This window comes from Corvus moneduloides, chromosome 2, assembly GCF_009650955.1.
Source record: "Corvus moneduloides isolate bCorMon1 chromosome 2, bCorMon1.pri, whole genome shotgun sequence".
Lineage (NCBI taxonomy): Eukaryota > Metazoa > Chordata > Aves > Passeriformes > Corvidae > Corvus > Corvus moneduloides.
This window is the reverse complement of record NC_045477.1, coordinates 11009810-11030761: the sequence shown is the minus strand read 5'-3', so window position 1 is coordinate 11030761 and position 20952 is coordinate 11009810. Positions and strand designations below refer to the sequence as shown.

General features: G+C 37.8%; 1 protein-coding gene across 1 annotated transcript in view; it reads left to right on the top strand.

Moving 5' to 3' along the window:
* The window catches only part of ROBO2 (roundabout guidance receptor 2), a 1045807-nt gene that overhangs the window by 47216 nt on the left and 977639 nt on the right, over window positions 1-20952 (top strand). The gene's annotated exons all lie outside the window — the stretch shown is intronic.

Here is a 20952-nt window from a genome sequence, read left to right as displayed (position 1 = left end):
TTTTCTTTAGGCTTTGCTTTTTCATACATAGTTGAGGTGGTGTGGGTTCTTTTGGGTTTTGTGGGGGGTTTTGTTTGTTTTTGCTTTAAGGTAGAAGTGTGTCCTATTTGTAGGATAATATTGCTGAGCCTGTTACCTCTCTGTATTTCTTGCCCTTCCATTTTGTTCTTTATATTTACTGTTCTACATTTTCCTTTCTTTGCTTTCTTGTGCTTTTACTTGCCAGTGTAGTATTTTCTTTGTGTTGCAAGGGATGGTGGAGAGAAGTTTGCTCCTGAAGGCACCCTGCCCAGGCAGTGAGCACAGAGCTGACTGGTGAGCACAGTGAAATGTCACACCAATGTTTTGTAGGACAGGGAATGCACAGGAGAGGTAACCAAAACCTGTTTTGCTTTTCATTTAGTAATATAAAGAACTAGACAGATGAAGTTTGAGAGGAAATGCTGAATGGATATTTGCAGAGCTGGGTAAAATTAAAGGGGGAAACATAACATAGAGAAGGAACACAGAAGGAAACAAAGCACTGAAAGATGAGTTAATGGCTGCTCACTGGTGCTGTGTGCCAAGGGGCTGTAACTACAGTATGGGTAGAAAGGCAGGTGAAAAAAGGCCAAGGTGGATGAACAAGTAAGTGAAAAATGTGATGCTGATAAGAGGGGAAAAAACTGTGTCATGAAAAGATTCAAGAAAAGCCTGGGAGGAATATAGAAAGAAGTTAAGGGAATATAAAAATTGATGAGAAAAGAAAAGACAGATTTTAAATATTACACTTACTTTTAAAGGAAGAGTTTGAGATGAAATTACTTTTTATGCAGGTAGAAAAGGTGCTTTTCTCTCCTGGGAAATCCTGAAGTGCAGGGAGAGGTGATGGTGGTGGTGACAGCATCTCTGCTTCACATGAGTGCAGACAGGTTCCAAAGGTAGCTTGCTGTGCCATGGGGGTGCTCAGCAGGCTGAGATGGGCCTGGGGTGCCCCAGTGTGAGGGTGCTGGGGTGCCCACTGAGGCTGGCCCTGCCCACCAGGGAGCCAGGGATGGGAGCAGCCATGTCCTGCAGGGAAATGAGCGGTAAGCTCCCTCTCCCAGGCTTTGCTTCATCTCTCTGGTCTTCCCATTACTGCTGCTGGAAAAACATTCCCCCTCACTTTAGTTATCTCCGTTTTGCAATTATTGGTATCTTGGCACAGTTTGGGTTTTTTTCTTGAGTAAGCTGGAGTTGCTACTTTGTCAGGAATATGGCCAGCAGGCAGTATTAACCTCTCAAGAAAATGCAGTTACTACTCTTCAGCCATCAGCCTCTGCTAAAGAGGATTTTCTGCTTCCTTGGTTGAAAACAGCATGGATTTTCTCCTTTGTTCTCCAGTAAAAATATTCCTCCTAAGTACTGGAGTTCCTTGGATTTGAAAACAGATGATGAAGTATAGACCTGAGCTGAGTCTTCTGTCTCTCCAAGTCTTGGCAGCTCCTGCAGGGTAAAAACCCAACAAAACCAGACCCTCCCAGCTCTTCCAAAGCCCATCCTTAATTTAGCATTCAAATATTTTCCTGCAAATCAAAAGTACCTAGTTCAAATGTACCCCTCTGCCCCCGAACCAGCTGGAAACTTAAAGATCAATAGAAAATACAGTGGTTTAGTAAGGAAAAACCTTTTGGTGTGAATCAGTATGTTTTAAAAAGGCTACTTCCTCACTAGAGCAAGCTAGGTTTTTCACAGGAGAAGCTTGGGGAGAGGTGTAGGGGGGAAAGTACCAGACTACAGCCCATAGCTTGACCAGTGTGGCTTATGTTGGGGCAGTGAGGTTGAAGTTGCTGCTTTGAACTGAAGTGTGCAGTCACCTGGTGTGTGTGTGTTTGTGTTCTGTTTTTACAGTGCTAAAAAAAAGACAGTTTAGGGTGACCCTAGATCAGTTGTTATACAGCTCCTGTTACACATCCAATATGATACTGAAAATTTACCTTGTAAGGATTCCTATTTCTTTTAGCTATTTGCTTTCAAAAGTATTTAAGATTTTACCTGCAAATACTTGGAAGCTGCATGCTGATCCAACAAAAAAAAGGTGCATAAAATATATGGTACATGATCTGGACTGTCAGTCATCTGTCACTTGTTCAGAGTTTTTTCTCTTGGTGGTGGGAGTAGGTTATTTTCCAGTGTGCACATTGGTAGGTTTGGCTGGACACTTTCTATTGCATGGATCATGTGCTTGTGTATAGTAATGTGACCTGTAACTCTCAGACTTTGGGTCCCCAGGTAGATGAATGCCATGGATTGATGAGCAGGGACATTTCAGTAACATCTTCCCAACTTAAACTTGACAGGTTAGAGCAGTTCTGTGCGTGTCTTGTCACATAACACCCAGAGAGCATCAGGAGGGTCAAGTAATATCTGAAAATGAACTAATCCCAGTGAAAGTCTGTACAAGCTTTACGTCAATTTTTTTGAGAGCATTTTTTTTAGCGTCTCACTTTCTATGCGCTTTTTCATGGCTGTAGTTCTGTGCTTCTAGAATTAGTTTGTGACACTGTTAATAAGAGCAAAGACACAAAGATTTATTCTCCCTCCCATTTGATTGTAGCCTTGTTAATGTGTAGGTGCCTATGCCAACAGTATCCTAGAAGAAATGCAGATTGGGACTTTAAGAGGTCCAGGAGAGGAAAGCATAGGAATCAGTGGGATGCTGGCTGCTTCTGTTGCAACCTGCCCTCCCTCTATTTCTGCATGGGTCCACCCCATTACTGAAAAGGGTTGCTGGAGTGTGATGGCTGAGATTTGCCAGAAATCAAAGCAGTAGATAGAAGGCCCCAGACACAGCTGCCAGGGCACTGCTAACTCAGATTCCACTTGCCATTGGCCCTTTCCCCACAGCATGGCTTTCCAGCCTTTCCTTCCTCAGTGTGGATGCAAATCCAGGCTTGTCCCATCCCAGGAGCAGAATCCAGAACTTGTCTTTGTTGAGGGAGTCAACAGCTCCTCCCAATTTGGTATCTTTGGCAAACTTAGTGTCCTTTCCTGTCCTGAGTCCAGGTCATTCATGAAGATGTTGAAGAGCGCAGGGCCGAGGATGGAGCCCTGTGGAACCCCCCTAGTGACAGGTCACCAGTCTGATGTCACCCCAGTCACTGTAACCCTTTGTGCCCGACCCGTGAGCCAGTTGCTCACCCATCCCGTGATGTATTTATCCAGCTGGGGGATGGACATTTCATTCAGAAGGATCCTGGGAGAGACAGTATCAAAAGCTTTAGTGAAATCCAGAAAGATCACATCAGCTGTCTTCCCTTGATCAGCTGGGTGGGTTACCTTGTCATAAAAAGAAATTAGGTTTTTTTTAAGAAGGACTTTCCTCTTATGAATCTGTGCAGGCTGTGACCAGCCACTGAGTTGTCTGTGTGGTGTTTTTTCAGCATAAACATGAATGCTGCTTTCAGCTTCTCTTAAAGCTTCATGTGTTTAATGTGAGTTCTGATGGTGGAGCTTGTTAATCCATCAGGTACGCTGACTGTGTGACAGTGTATAAGGAACAGCTACTCGATGGTTTAGTATGGAAATGAAATCTTGAAGGCTTTGTGAAACACCACAGGCAGCATTTCTGTAGTAACACAATGAAATTTCCAGGTAAAATTTGTGGAATTACCTAACACTTTTACCCAGTGCAGGTGTGCAACAGAACAAGCAAAGCAAATTCTCAAGATTTTCAAAGTATATGTTAAGTATTTGATAACAAAAGTAAGACACATAGGCATTTTTTGAGTATTTGTTTCATCTGAAAACAGTAAAAGTATTTCTAATAAATAGAAGTCATAAAGTAGTTACAGTGTGCTATAAAAGTGCAATTTATTTTACACTTGGTAATGCAGGATGCAGTAGAGTAACACTAAATAAAATCTGATGCAGTGAATTTGGCGGAGTACTAACTGTACATTTAGATGATTGTGCTATTAACCTCTTTCATATACCCTCTCTAGTTTGTGGGCTACTTTTTATTGCAGTAATAAGTGGTAAGGACTACTATTAGCAGTATGAGATGAATACTGCCCCCTTAATTTAATTTTCTCATCCAGACTGTTATGACAATGACCTATATAGTCTTTAAGATGAAATTAATTTTGGTCCAGAGGACCAGCACATGGCTTATGATTCCCTCAAGTACTACTTAAGCCTGAGCTTGATATTTTATTTAGCAAATCTTGCACAATAATTAAGCTCAGAGTAGATTATTGTATTAGTTTTGTCCAGTTGGAACAACTTTTTCCAAGGAAAGAACAGCACTTCAGAAAACCAAGTGCTTTATATTCGTGTACTTTGGTAGCTGTGAACCAGATGCTGCTGCAGCTGAAGCTGCCTATTGCAGTCTCCAACTGTGCTCCTTGAGGTGTGCAAGATTTACTCTTGGATTAATTGGTCGTATATTCTGTAATAAAACATTCATGTAGTCTATATAAATGTTTGTGCAATGTGGCTTAGAAGGCATCTTTTTAAATCTGTCAGCTTCATTAATGAAACTTTTTTTCTTTTAAACTTCGATTGTCATTCTGGGTAATGGTACTTTTGCTGTGAGTGTCTTACAAGCTATGTGAAAATATTTTTGTAAAAGAGCATCAATTTTCTCCAAGGTGAAGCTTCAGCCAAAGCTTACATCTTACTAAAATCCACAGAATTAATCAAGAAATATATTTGAATGCACCAAACCACAGAAAACATTTAGTGTTTGTATCCTATACATGCACCATGAATCATTCCTCTGTCAATGGTTCTCCCTGCTTTGGTTTTCCAATTACTAACATAAAATGAGTTGACACTAAAGAGTAAATGGGTGCAAATGATAATGGAGTCCTAAAATGTGAATATAATGTGAATCATTTTATAAATCCATTGAAAATCAGGTGGTGGTGTCCTATAAATTAATGCATGAATCTCCTTCATGTGACTATGAACTGTGAAAGTTTTTAATTTCATACTTATTTTCTGTAACTTTTTTTCCCTTTTATATACTTGTGCCTTCATTTTAATGCCTCTTTATTTTGGTTAGGTCAAGTTTAAATATCTAATGAATTCCACTCACTTTTTTCTTTAAAGGTGTTTAAAGATTCTGACTGATTCTGTGTTATGAGAGCTGTAGGGATCCATCCTTTTTGTATCTCTTCATGTTCAATTCTGTGTACAGTAGAGCTAATGGAATTTACTTTTCTGTGCATGCTGTAAAAGAATTGGTATTTGTGCAAAGATTAAAATCCAAAGTGCAGCCATGATTCACATTAATTCTTTCAAAGGATGTCAGAAGAATGTGTTCTACAGTGACATTCCTCATTGCTTTTTCCGAATGTATCGAGCCTTGAAAACTGAGATAAACTGAAAGTCTGTACTTTTGAAGGCAAGGAGACTGAGTAACAGCACAGATCAGAATCCAAATTCCAAAGGCATAACTTAGTCTTAGAAATTCATTTTAAGAAGATGTGGCACAGACTAATCCTAAGTTCTGTCATAGGTCGCATGAGACTGTTCTGACATTTAGAATGGTCCTCAGCATGGCAAGCTTTCAGGGTGACATTTAGATGGAACTTTTTAGAAATATATCACCTACTTGGGGAAGTGCTGTGGAGTGGAGCAGATTTATAGAGCGAGGAGCCTATTATGCAGAACTGTAGATCACTGTCGTCCACCACTAAAGCCAGCTTTTTTGCTAATGTTCACCAAGTGTCCTTTGCCTTTCTCCTCTCCTTGGTGAAGTAACAATTCAATTTGATAGCATTATTTTAAAATATTTTTGCTGGGAACACTAAACTTCTATCATTTGTCTCATTGCCTGCTCATTCCACCAGATACTTTTTTCTCCTTTTTTCTTCCATTTTACTTTTAGCTGCCTGTTTGCTCCAAAGTTTGTGATATCAACATGTTGTACATCTAATAATATAGCTGGGTTCCAGATAGGAATATCAGTCATATTACTGTGTACTGTATATATACAGTTGCAAAAACATAAATCAATGAAAAAAGTTAATTTATAGAATGCAGTGTTATTTTGTGAAAGTAGTGTTACCCTGAGACAAATGTACTGTTATGAGAGTAGAAAAAAAATTTCAGAAAAAAAGGGGGAAGAGGGGGCATAAAATGACTGCAATTACCTGTTGTCAAAATTTGTGAAATTACTATTAAAGCACACTTTTGGAGTTCTGTAAATTACATGGTATTTTCTGCAACATAGATAATATTTCATAGAAGTCTGTAGCTATAGTGTTTCAGGAATAGCTAATATTTTTTGCTAAATCTGTGACTAACCATTATTTCTAGGCTCTGTTGTCTGTAATCTGCTGGCAACACAACTGAATTTAGACCATCTGAGTCCTGAGTCAAATCCCCAAAGCTTTTACTTGTGCACCCCCTTTTTCCCAGTCTATCCAATTCATCCAGTTAGGTGGAGCAGAGCCTTGGCTGGCTGTTCATTTGGATTCAGCAATCAGCTTAATCAGCCACACATGATAGGTATCCTTCGTTAATGTTTCGAATGAGGGTTTCTATTTTAGATCAGTGAGAAGGGCTGATAAATAGGTAGAAATAAAGAGTGGCTTATATGAATGCAATGTGCTGCATTCCAAGACACGGCTGAGTTTGAGTACCCAGGAGGCCGTTTACTGGTGACATTACAGAAATAAGTGATGGAAATGTTAAGGATTTGATATTGTAACAATGATGGATTGTTTTGTGTGGTTTTCAGATTAATTCTTAAAGTCCTTTTTGCTGTCTCTTTTTTCTAACTCCTTTTTCTGTGTTCTCATTTACATTTCCACTTATATTCTACTGCTATGGAAGTATATTCTAATTAACTTTGTCACAGACTAGTGTAATTGAAGTTACAGCTTGGTAAAGCTGAGGGTCAGTGCACCTTCATGATGACTAGGGGATTAGGAAGATATTTAAAAACTTACAGTTGATAAAAATGCATGAGAGGAGAGCCAGTTATTAACCTGATTTCAGCTAAAAAGAAATCTGCTATGGCTTTTGTAATATTAAGAGTCCTTCTGATTTGTGAAAAGCTCACTGCATTCTTCTTTCTATGCAAATTTCCTAAAATTACGTGAACTCTTGATGTTGAAAAATGTAGGATGCTCATTTGGTTTGGCTATGCAGATGGAATCAGGTATTTTTTGTGTTAATGAAGAAAGGGAAGTATCTGACATTTGATCTTTTCACTCAATGATCTACATCCTTATATAGAGATTTACAGATTAAATATGGCAGACTATCATTCACTTCACTCTGTAGAATTTGTGACAATGGAACCAGCAGAGAATATTCATGGAGTGTAAGACTGTAAGAGATTCACCCTTCAGTTCAGCAGGGTAGACAGAGAACTTTAAAAATTACCACGTTGAGCCAGGCTGAAATAAATCTGTTTGTGTGGAGTATGTGAGTATCAGCTTTCCTTTTCACAACCCCCCAAAGGACTTAGTCCTGACATGGTGGTATACAGCTACAAATTTCAGAGAAAAACAGAATCCCAGAATGGGTCAGGTTGGAAGGGACCATAGTGGGTGTTTTAGGGCTGTTTCTGCTCCCATGCTTAGGAGGAGTGTACTAGCTGTCAGGGAGCTCATTTTCCTAACGACTACACTTGAAGGCTTCAAAAATACAAAAGAGAAAAATAAAACTATTGAAATCAGCTTCCTGCATTGGACCTTTTAGGGAGATCAGGAGGAAGGTAGACGGGATGTTGCTGGTTTAGCTGATTCCGGGTGTGTACACTGCTATTGGAGTGAGCTTTGGGCGTCAGGTTTTGTGGGATGTTTTTACCCTCCATCTTGTTGTACTCAGGAATCTCAACAAGTATCTGAAAAGTAAAACTTGCAACAGCAAGATAGTCTGTAATAACAGTAAATAACTTAATGTGACCAATTATAAAAATAAATGCCAATTGAGTAGGCTTTTTCGTGCCCAAAAAATTACTAGCTACAACTCGTAAATGACTATTTCTCCCTCTCTAGGTTTTTGCAAAAAGCTGTAAAATTAGGGTGATACCTAGAGTGGTTAGAAATGAAATTATTTCTTTTTGATATATTTTTGAATTATTAGAACAGGAGACAATATCAATTCCCTTTGCATACAGAAAGGGAAAGAAGCATGACCATAAAGAGCTCATGGCTGAAATTGTGTAGTAAGGAATTTTAGTGTGAAAGAAATCAAAGGATCGATATAGATTTGGTTTTCTTGGGAGATGGCAAGTTAAGTGAAAGTTTTATTACTTCATTTATACTTGTTGATAAAGTTGATGACAAAACTGACACAAGTAAAGTAATGAACTCCATGTTGGAGGTAGTGTTTCTGTGAATAACTTGTGCTGCATGCTCAGATGCTGCTGTATCTGAGATGAGCAAACAGAAGGCTCTGGCTTGACTGGAGTCATAGTATAAGATTTCTACAGAACTCAGAAGATAAATTACTGTTCTTATATTATGGATTAGTTCACGTAACGTTCTGATAGACCTTTATTTTTCAACTTGTTAAACTATGAAGTGTTGCTCTTTGAAATTGTAACATATTTTTCCACATTTTTCGTGGAGAACTATTTTGTCTTCGCTATGAATGACCACAGGGTGGCAACATTAAAAAATGAAACTCCAGAGCATGAGCTACAGATACACTGGTGAGGGTTGGGTTGTGTGGATTTTAGGGAGAGGGCAAGTACGAGCAGGTGTATCTGAGGACATGCCCCAAACTTCAGGTTTTGTATCAACTTCCACAGCTTAGGACCTCATGCTCGCAATTTCTGGCTTTGCTGAGGGATGTAGGAAGAGAAACTTGGTTCAGGTTGAAATATTGTTGGTATTTTCTCCCATCCAAAAATTTTTGTGATGGATGGTGATGTTTTACTGCTGAATAGAAGTTACTGCTCTGTTGAAAGCACTGAGGACAGAACTGGCTGGTAGTTGGTGTGGTGCACAAAAATATGCTGCAGTGTTACCTGGATAAAAGATTAGGTCAAAGAGCCAGCCTGCTGCTAGTATTAATACTCATCTGGAAGTTTAGTTTTAGTACAATTAACACAGGCAGCAAATAAATTGATTTTTAGAATTCTCAGTTGCATATTAAAAAGAAAGCACTTTAATATTTTCTTTTTAGTATGATCAATACATAAAATATAATTTTAAATGCATAATTTCTTGTTTACTGCCATTTCACAACTGGTTTGTTGTTTTTTTTCCTGAATGCTAGTTTTTTAAAGTCCTTGAGACTTCAAAGAGCTTGTTTCTTGAGGTATGTACAATTAACACCTGCTTGAGTATTGTAATGTGCTTATAAATGCATGCACTAAACTCCATTCTGGAAATCACTTTACAGAGGTATGATAGTTTTCTATTGTTACAATCCAATGAAGTGAAGAAGTGCGATTAGGTGATTTAGGCCTTGCTGATTAGCCAATGAATGGAGTGTAACCTGTTTTTCAAAAGGAGTTTTCTCAGTGGGGAATTGGGTCTCTAATTCATGTGGTTCACTCTGGCTCCTTTACTGGACTTGATTCTTAATAAGTAGGAAGAGATTCTGAATGACTCACTGGAACTTTGAACTCCTCCAGGAGACAATTAGGAAAACATTTAATAGTAAAAGATTTAGTATTCACCCTGAATAATCTTAAGACATAATAAATCATCTTCTTTCATTTATTAAAGTGTTTCAGTAAAACTGAGACACAATCTACCTTCATTGTTCATACAAAACTGAACAAGAGGGGAAGAAATACCAGGTGCATGTAAGAATTGATATCAACTTATTGTTAAGCACATCTGAAGCAAGTGTGTGTTTGCATCTGAACACATCTACACAAAAAAGTAACCAGCCCCTTAAACAGTTCCACCAACTGTTATTTAATGTAATGCATAAAAATATAAATTCCTTTCCAAACTTGTAAATAAATAGTGCGGCATTTTTTCTATGTACTTTCCATGGCTTTTTCCCCCCCCAGTGAAATATGTATTTTTTTTTTTGTTTTGACTTGTATGATAATGGGATAAGCGATTAACTTTTCAGTAGGCTGCATTAGCTTTATCTGGCAGAAGAAAATTCAGGAACAATATTAAAAAAAATTTGCCCACAAAAATGGCTAAATATAATCAGTAATTTGAAGCCTGTTAAACTAAGAAGTCACCTAATAAATCTGTAAATAAATCTTGGTAGGGTAAATATACCCTACTCTATACTACCAAATATTCATATATTTGAATTTCATACTAAATGGCATCCAGACAGGATTGGTACACAACGCTAGAAGGAAGAGTAGTGTGTGACTAGAAATACATGTTTAATATTTTGTTGCAATTTTTGTCTTGTTGCTCCAAGTAAAAATTTAAACTTTGCCTTGTGCTGGGAGAATGTGCAGACTTTCCCTTTTAAGGTGGTGACATCCACTGCAGATGCTGCAATTTATCACTTGGCTTTAACACAAATGTGACATGATCTCATTAAACTTCTGCCACAAGGTTTTATTGCTTTAATAATTTGTTGCAATATTTATAGAATACTGGAATGGATTGTATTGAATTTATCATATTATCCAAAAAATAATGTGACAGAACAATAAATCATTTACATTTTAGAAAGTGGTAAAATTGTATTGTCTTAACATTCTAGATCCAAGCATAATAAAATCTCCTCTGAAAATAAAAGGGAAGCTTATTAGCATGAAATATTTCATGGTAGACTTATTGGTTTGGGTCTTGATCAAAAATCTCTCAAGCTATTATCTGGTAGCTGCTGACTTAACTTTTTAAATAGTGTTTCAGCAATGCCTTGTCTTCTTGTGGAATAGACTGAATGCCGGAGCAGAGAATAAAGGATCACTTGAGGCCCTTAGCTGAACTGGGTCCTGTCTGATGCTGATGTTCTTTTAATTTGCTTAAACAGTAGTGAGACTGTTCCTAGAAGTGAAAGAGCAGCAAGGAGAGCACATGAACAGAGAGCAGAGCAATTTGTAAAAACCACTTTTTTTTTGTCTCAACTACCTTTTGAAGGAACCAGTTGCTAATTCAAGATCTCTGTGAAGCCCCAAGGAGAGCTGGGATGCGTGAAATACAGGTATTCCTCTGTGCCTGTAATTACACACCAATAGCTGTTAAGTAGCAAGACAATGTAGTAAAGGAAGGGGAAATAAAAAGCTTAAATTAATGACAAAAGCAGTCACTAGTTATTTGATCCTCCAGGTTATGATTTTTTTTTTAATTTAAAATATGCTCTGTGTATGTCCGGCCTCCTCCACTCCAGATATTGATTCATTCTAGAGTGATGCTGTGGTTAATTCTAAAACTGCAGTTACTGCTTTTATGAACTCCTGTAAACCAAATAATCCAAATCAGGGAGAAGGGACACCAGTGTGGTGAGAATTGTCTACATGCAGAAGTACTCCAGACACCTCTGATACAGATCCTTGACCTGCATTGTCTAAGTATGTGGTGAGAAGAGGGGAAAGGATGCAGAGAGATGAGAGAGTACAAAGAAATAATTAAACAGTAATATCTATTTGACTCAGTCCATCAGAAATCTTATCAAATTAAGGTTTCTCAGACACAGAAGTAGATTTTTAAGGAACATAAGAATTATATTAAGATTGATTTTTGTGAGTGCATACAGGATGTCATCTGAGCATAATAAATAGTGTTCTTGTTTTATAACAAAAAATACAGAGAGACACTCCAATTTTGGTCTTTCTTAAGGAGAGACACTTAAGTGGCCAGAATAAAAATTGTGATTTCTGTGGCAGCCTGGGTATAAAAATCAAAAAAATCTTCTCCTTTCGTAATTGAATATAATATATTCCTATCAGTGTACATCTTCAACGTTTTCAGATAAGTCAAACTTCTGGTGTTGTCAAAATGAAACATTTGCTCTCTTGTGTATGGAACTGAAGGAGAAACATGTTATTGCAGTTCAGTTCTACTTGAAAGTATCTCTGCTTCTGGAATGTGTGCTGCTTTTTTCCTTCACACTGTTCTTGTAGGTGTGGCAAGTACTCTGTTATCACTGGGTACAGGCAAGTGGCTTTTGTAAAGTGCTGCTTTGTGATATTTGAACAGACATAATGGGAAATTATCTCAGCCTGGAAGCATAGTCCAGGCAGGAGGGAGATGAGGTCTAACTGTCTCTTTCTGAAAACTATTGAAATCGCTATTAAAAGTGATAGGGATTTTCCAGAAAAAATGTCTTTTTGTTTGTTTCACTTTGTTCATCTTGGAAGCATCTTATTTTCCCTTACCTCCACTACCCTGCCTTTTTTTCCTCCAGCATTACTCTGTCATCTTGGTAGATAGTTGGCAGTTTCCATGAAAGTTTGATGGGAAGGCTAATGGTCTCTTCCAATTTTACTTGTTCTGTGACTTTTTTTATTGCTGCAAACACCTTGTGAATGAATGTGTGTGTGTTTCTGATGACTCCTTTTAAGTTTCCAGGATGTTTAATTTCCTTACAAACTGTCCCCACCCCCAACAATCTCAAAAATTATCTCAGACAACCACAAGTGCTCTCTCCATCATCACTATATCACATGTCAGTCTTAGATTTTTTGAGGAAAATTAGGTAATTAAAAGGGCATAGCAATTTTAAATCTGATTTTGGATGAGTAGAAGGACTTCAGGTGTGTGAATTCACATACTTGCTTTTAAGTGCTGCTTTCTCTGGGCTGCTGTATCCAGGTGCTGACCCAGAGCCCTAGCTCTTGGGCTGAGCTTTTTTCCACCAGTGCTCTCCATCTTTCCCTCACTGATGCTTTGGAAGCAGGGAAGAGGAGTTGGCATAACTTCTGAATATGGAGAGTGGCTTCCAATGGATTTGTCAGAGAATCGGCAGAGAAAACAAGCCCTCAACTCTAGCTGACATTTGAAAGATGTTGATGATCTTTCCTTAAGAACTGAGTATTGTGTTTTGAAATAGGTTATTTTTTTTTTAATCAGTAAAATAGGACAGGTAAATGTTTGTGGTACTTTCATAGAAATATCTGGCACAAGGACTGCTCAATTGTTTTAGAAATAGGAGCAGAGCTAAAGGTTTGCTTGGGCTTTGGAAGTTTACACTACATAGCTGTTACTGTGAGAGACTGTATCATGTTTCTCCATTTTTTAAATGTTACACATCTGTTCTTTAAAGGTAAGGTTGCTCACTGTTAGTGTGTTTTATTTACCTTAAATTGGCATAGTTTTGTTTTCCTCTTGCTCCGTTTTGAAGAGCAAATGAATAATGACTTGGTGACTCCCTTCTGATGCAGTTGTCATTTCCACACATTTTTCCTAACGTAGGGATAAATGAGACGTGGTAGCACTAATTTATTAGAAACATAGGAACTCTTGGTTCTAAAATTTACCATAAAGAGTACACTTTTGTCCCTCACCAAAGCCTTCATTGAGACAGACATTCAATGCTGCAGGAGATATACATGTTTTAGGTATGGCTTTATATTTTGAGAATATTTCTGTGCCATTGGAAATAATGACACGCAAACGAATAATAATAATAATGATAGGGCTTAAAGTGTCTTGGATTGTTCTGAAGAGTTTTTCTAGGTATGGCTAAATTTCAAGTTCAGATAAAGAAATACTAAAAATCATTAGTGAAATCTAAAAATTTGATTGCTAAATTTACAAAGGATGAAGGCAGTGGATTCCAAATGAGTTTGTTCTCCCAAGGGAGCCAGAAAAAGGAATAACTATGTCAGCTTCTGTTGCAAGCACTAAACCTGGAATTTATAGGTGCACATTTTAGTAATTATCTGCTTATACCTTTCAAGGAGGATCTTTTAAGGGTGTAATCAGAATTGTAAAAAGGAAGTGTGTTTCTCTTGCAGTAAATTAATGTCTATTTGAAAAGCCATTGGAAATGCTTGAATACTTTACATTTTTAAGAAGAGTAAGTGGTACAGATATTTGTAATCAAAGCAGTACTGATTGTGAGGTTGGGTTTTTTTTCATAGTGGTCATTTTAGAGATAAATGATTTTGTAAGACCCTGAAAGGAAAAGGTCACTTAATGCAGAATGTACATCTGTACAATTTATATGCCAATTAATATCCTGATTCATGGAAGACAACTGAGTTAAAAATCACTGTGGTTTCATGCCAAAATCCATAATATAGCATTCATTTTGCTCTGCATAATAGAATTTTATTTGGAGAACATATTTGACTAGATGAAGACATCAGAGTGTCTTGAATGAGTCTGGCAGTAATCCCACATATTTACTATCATATATTGTATGGTTGTCACAGTGTCTGGTATTGGGGAAAAAAAAAAAAAAAAACCTCTCCTTCCTTTGGAAAGTTTCCTTTGCCTACCTGTGGCTCCCTTGGGGACAATTTAATGGTTTTGGAAGGATATAAATGCAGTTAAATTGAAAAATGTATATACAGCTTGGGAACTGTTCAGGTAGTTTCCTTAAGAATTCAATTATTTCCTAGGGCTTCCTATAGTTGGATCTGGGGTACAGTGGATGTGGAGCATGTAGGGAAGTGGTGCAACTCTTGCAAACCTTAAACTGTTGCTTTACAGCACAGCAGTAATCAAGGATTTTAATTTAGGACTGACTCTTCCCTTTCCAGATTCTACATACATTTTCATGTAGCCTTAAAAACGTAAGTACATCCATAATATGAAACACAGGGAGAAAGATTAATCATAAAAATAAGCTATTTACATGATATTAAAAAGTAGCCATTTTAATTCCCTCTAGATGTTGGTTTAAATAGAAGTTATCCCCCTAAATTATCAAAGGATTTCTGAAAGTCTAATCTGAACTGCATAAGCTAACTGTATTCTATAAATCTTCCAATCTTTTTTTTTTTTAAAGTTCCTAAACTGATCAGCAGCCTAATTCATTTACCCTTGGGAATCGTAGAGTATCACTTTAAATGATTAAGTAATGGGAAAAGAGCTTAATCTCTTACAGCTTGTCTACAAGTAAAGAAGATCAAAGACAGAGTGATCAGGTTTTCCAGCTTTGCTGCTCTTTGGAGACTGGGGAAATTAAAACAGTCTCTTGTAAACTTAGATTTGTAGTCCTGTCCTGAACAAATATGCTCATAAATATATGGGAAGTTAAAGAAGAGAACAATTTGTCATATCTCTAGAGAAAACTATTACCTTCTTTAAGAACTAATATATCAATTTATGCAAGGTCTGTCAGCTTGGTGAGATAAGCTGCAGGATAGCACTGGCTGGAATTTCTCATCAGGAGCTGTTCTCCTGGAGTGTTTGTGCCTGCAGGAAGCACAGTGTGTGCCATGAGCTTCTGTGGCTCCGAGCCCTCCAGCTCTGGGCAGGACATCTGGAAATATTCCCCCTAGCTGTGCAGTGGCTGCCCAAGCAAACGGATACTCTTGTAATTCGTGGCAGTGACGAAAAAGGATCTTCTCACAGGATTTCTGGTTTTTTCACCTTTCTGTAGTGTGGTTGATCTGACACCTGAAGCAGATTTCCCTAGATAAAGGGGAAATCAGGTCACTCTGGCATTTGGTGGGATCCTCACTTGAGGAGCCACTTGGTCATTTTTATATATTTTACATTTTTCCTTCTGTTTGTTTTGCAACTCTTTTTGCATCTAAATTCACTCTTTTTACTGCATTTTAATGCACATTAGCGAAACTGCTTGGATTTCTTTGTTACCCTGGAAAACCAATTCTGTCCTGCAGAAGTAAAACAAATGAGCTGTTATCAGCTCCTCAGTACATATTTATATTTGAAGTGAGTGGAAACAAAGCGCCCCACAAGTGAAGGGGAATTTAAGAAAGCCTGGCAAGCTTGAAGGGGTGAGTGTTGGGCACAGGTTCTTGGAAATTTTGCAGATCTTCAGAGGGTGTAATTTCCACAGGAATATATGTGAAACCAAGGATATTTGTGCTTTAAATATAACTTCATTCATATTGATTATGTTGTCCTCCCCTGTGAAGCTGAGTTGCAATGCCTTGAAATGTTTCTGCTCGGGAAAGAGGTGTCAATGGCCCCAATAAAAAAGAGCCGTGAGAGGAAGAGAGAAATTGGTCCCAATATGTGGTCAAAAAAATCAAAGTTTAGCAAAATATGTGGGGATTCAAAATATGCTTAATTTAATAAAAAACTTCTTGGAGAGAAGGCTTGTATATGATTAGAAATGCCTAAAATATGTTTTTCATTGTAAATATTGCACCCGTGAAATTTCATTTGATGGATAGATTATTCTGGGCAAGGGACCAAAACAAAGTAGCCAAATGACAATAATTTGATAAGGGAATGAGAATATATTGTAGCCAAAAGGATGTGGGTGCAGTTTTTTAAAGCCTTTGAATGAATAGCTATCTCTTTAAACTTGTTATTAAATATGATATTTATAAGCAATTTTTAAAACACTTGTTGAGTTTTAACAATTTAATGAGATTACGTAGGACTAATATTTTTGAAATAGCTGATAATTGCAGTGCTGTCTGCTGTTATAAACTTCTAGTTCATTAGTTTCCAACTTAATAATTTAGCTAAAATTTCAAAACCATTACCTCAAACTTGTGTATTTGACTTTGATTTGATTAAAATGATTGAGAGAAGCCAACCAAAGGAAGAAGGTGCTCCATAAAGATGATTCTGTAAAAAAAAAAAAAACCAAAAAAACCCCATTCGAAACCTGTTTTCAAGACAATAGAATGCAAATTTGCATTCCATGTGTCAAAGGTAATCCAAAATTTGAGACTGTGAGGAAAATTTACTAGTTTTACATTTAAGAAATTATTTTCTAGGTATAACAAAAATATAAAAACTTGAAAATGCCTTGAAGTCAGAGGAAAGGAACCATGGGCTTGATTTATTGAAAAATGCATGAAAAGGAAAGAACCTAATAAACACGAGTTTACTGCTGGTTTTGGGATATTGCCAGGTGTATTTCCTGGAATGGGGTTTTCACTACAGACTGAGTAGGATTAGGGAGTCATGTTCCCCACTATCTTTGAGTTGGGGCAGGCTGTTTCTTTTTTTTAATACCTAGAATACACTTAGAAAGTACAGTGAGGAATACTGTAAAGAAGCTTGTATCCAGTTCTCTGCCATAGAATATTATCCATTCACTTAGTTAAGCTACCAATTTATTAAGTTTGATGGTATAAAAGGAAAGTATTACCAAATCTTCTTTTAATGAAAACACACTGAAAATTTTACTTTTTCTATGTAAGGTGATTTTTTCTGTTGACAAAATCTTGTTCAGTTGAAATGAAGAGAATGTAAAATGTCAAATTTAACATGATTCTGAAGTATGGAAACACATTTAAGTTAGTATAGGAATATTATTTTCATAAATCAATTGGTTGAATAGTATGCCTTGAGCATATGCATAAAACTAAAAATATCCTAGAAAAAGCATGCATGTTAAATTAACCCATAAATCTACTTTTCATGTCCCAGGACCTATCATTACAGAGTTCAGTATCATCTGACTTAGAAGTGAATTAATACCTGGTTATGGTTTTGGAGGTTCAGGAGCTGAATTTAAAAAAATAAATAATTTTAATCCTGATTGAAACTCAGTTCTCTTGAAGAACCTTTCCTTCTCACGGAGGAAAAAAAAAAAATCTTTTACCCTATACAAATTCATGTTGTAAGTACTTTAAAAAGGGACTGTTGTTTCAAGTAACAGCCATTTAAGTAATCCAAGGCAGGGATGACCCAGGGTTACATCTCTGCTTTTGAATGGATGGAGAATTTATTAGTGCTGTTTCACATATCAGAAGAACTTTGTACCTAGTGGGATAAAATCCTTCTGATGTTGTCTTTCATGTGAGAGCTGTTCATCTTTGTGCTACGTGTACAAACATTACTGGGAAAATACCAATTTTTTATAAGCAAAGATTGCTTCTGTCTGAGCTCTAGCTCCTGTTGTAGCGACAGTTTGATATTTATATGTAGCGGGTTCGGTTTGTAACCGGGCAGAAGCACCAATTTAGTGTTGTGGTTTGGTCCAAAATACTCATTACTATTTACCTTCTGTGAGATAAGAATTAGGAGAGATGCAAAGTAGGCACCAAACTTGAGAGAATATAAAGAAGTTTATTAACAGACCTAAAAGAAGAAAAAAAAATTATACCATGCCTTCAGAGCACTTCTCCTCCCCCCTCCCCCCTCCCCCCCCCACCTTTCTCCCTTCTCCCACTGACAATGTAAAAAAACAACCCTTGAGATGTTCAGTCTGTTTACCACTTCCATAATAACCTTGTTCCGTCCATTTAGGAAGAGGAGTCTCTCTTGCCCATGCTATGGAGAAATTATCACAACGAGCCAGCTGCCCAGGTTGGTTCTCTGCTCGCATGTGAGTCCCTTCCCACGACTTGCAGCTTTTCCCACAACTGCTTTCGAGGGTCCACTCTTGAATTACTGGGGTACAATTTTAAGGTTGAGCCGTTCAGAAACAAAAGTTCTCTTCACCCATCTCTGGGAGCATTTCATCTCTAAGAACAGAGGCCCTTCTCCTTCCTGGGGAGCAAAGGGTCCTCCTCATCTTCATCTCTAGGACTATCTCTGGGAGCATCTCTAGGAACTGAGGTCTTCCATTTGGAGCAAGAGTCCTCATCGCTTCCATCTCTCCCTGTTCAAACTTCTCGTGAAATTACAGCTGCGTCAGCATCTGCCTATCTCAGCACAGGTGCTTTTGCTCACAAGTACAAGTTGAACGCTCCACCCCCCATGCCTTCATGAAATTACAACGGGTACTCTGATATATCATAGCTTTACAACAGAATTTCAGCTTTAAGCATCTCCTCTTTCTCTTCCCTCAGGTTTTCAGCTCTTCATAGCACTAAAAGGGTTAATCTCACCCAGGCCTTGCAGCTGGAATGTCACTTATCGCTGTTGGTCAGATGATCTTTTGCTGGACCGAGGTGCAGCTTTAGCTGAATCTTGGCTGCACTGGAGAGGGGGGAGCCAAGCTGCTCTGGCTGCCCACAGCAGGGCTGTGGGGGGGTTCTGCAGGTGGAACAGGGCCCATCAGCTCCAGGATGGCCGTGGCCCGGCCCGGCCTGGCCTGAGCAGGGCCTGGGCTGGGCCCGCTGGCCCCCACACGGGGCCCGCAGCCACCTGTCCCAGCGCCGGAAACAAGAGAGGGCTCTGCCCGGGGTGTGTCTGTTCTTAAATGTGGATCACAGAGGCAGTCACAATTTTAATTGGCTTAAAGAATTGTCCATATTCAAACTGGCCACTGATAGGTTCTGTCAGGTCACGGAGGAGCTGTAAGCACTCCTTTGCAAGAACATCACTTCTGGGACTATGTTTTGCTAATCCATGACATTATATTAAATAATTATTTATGTGGGACAGAACAGGGTTTACAAATAACCACACATGGTGATTCTGGGTCCTGAGCTGGGCCAGGAGTTGGACTTTGGTGATCCTTTGGTGGTTCCCATCCAACTCAGGATATTCTATGATTCTCTACTCTATAAAGTTGTATTTGAGCATACTTGGACAGATTGTGAGGTTTCCATCCTTAAAAATACCTCAAAGCCAACTGGACATGGCACTGAGCAATCGGGTGCAGCTTCAAAGCCAGTTTTTGCACTTCATAGACTGGTGTAGGTTTTTTTTTTTTCTCTGCCTCTTTCCCCTCAGCCTTGCTCAAGAGTTGAATTTAACAGTGCTGACAACATTATGTATTACAGTAGAACATACAGAAGGCATGCTGTAAAGAACTGTAGAGGCATTTCACAGTGTATGCATTCTTTTTATAGGTGAATACTCCATTTAAATGTTGAGTTGAACAAAATTTAGGTAGTAATTAAGAGTGTTTAACCCACATAAAAAATTTTTATGTAGGTTATGCAATTAGTTTTATTACAGAAATTGCATTTAACTTAAGAACTGATGACCTTATCTTAATGCAGGAATGTATTTTTCATTAAAATGAAACATCCTGTTAGCCAGGCAATAACCAGCCAGAAAGGAAGAGATGGAAAAGGTCCACAATATACCATGTACAACATCTGTCTAAAAGAAAAAAATAGCCAGTAATGCAGCATTTTTCAATTTATTACTATGTCATATTGGAAAGTTTAAACTGTAATTAAATGGATGGCAACTACTAATACACTGTCATTTTACAACTTGGATGACTTCTACTGTTGAGCTGTCCTACCTCCTTCAGTAAATTACAGCTGTTGCTTGGTCTTTTATGCAGGCTTTCACACATGGGATGTATTAATCATCAAGCAAGATTATTGAATGCATTTCCAGGCACAGGAACAGCCAATATTTCTTCTGTCAAATGCACCTTCCACCTGTTTGCTGCAATGCTCTGCATTTTTAGGGTTTTTTTGTCTTTGTTGTATACTGATAACAACATAGATCTTGAAGATGAAGTTTTCTAGATGACTTAAGATGATACCTCTGAAAGAGTAAATATATTATTATCATTGCTTTTGCTGTGATGAGATTGCTTACTCAGTACGGCATATTATTATAAGTGTTTGGTATTTGCAGCGAACAATATTTTTAGCAATGCTCTATTACAAGGAGGAGAGGATTTTTATATGTAACAAGTGAATAATCCTGGATTGCCTAAAGAATCTTACTCCATGCTGTGTATTTGCAGGCAGTGTACAAACATACCACCTAGGGTGGTGTTGATGGGGTTTGGACTACTTTTCCTCTCTTCAGATGGCTAAACTGCTTTTGATGGCAGGTAAAAGTATTTAATTTCATCTTTTTTAAACCATGCTTTTAGATGCCAATATTTTGGAAACAAGTCAGTTAGGTAGAGCATGTTTTTTGTTTGTGTTGTCATTATTGAGAAATATTGTTTTGGATCAGCTAGAAATTCTTACTAATATCAACACATCGATGGATCTGAATCTGCAACCTTTGCTATCAAACAGAAAGCAAGAATAAAAAAAAAAAAAAACAACAACAAAAACCCACCAAGCAAACAGGAAAATATTAAAGAGTTGAGGTTCAAACCATGAACAACTCTTTCTCTGCTTTT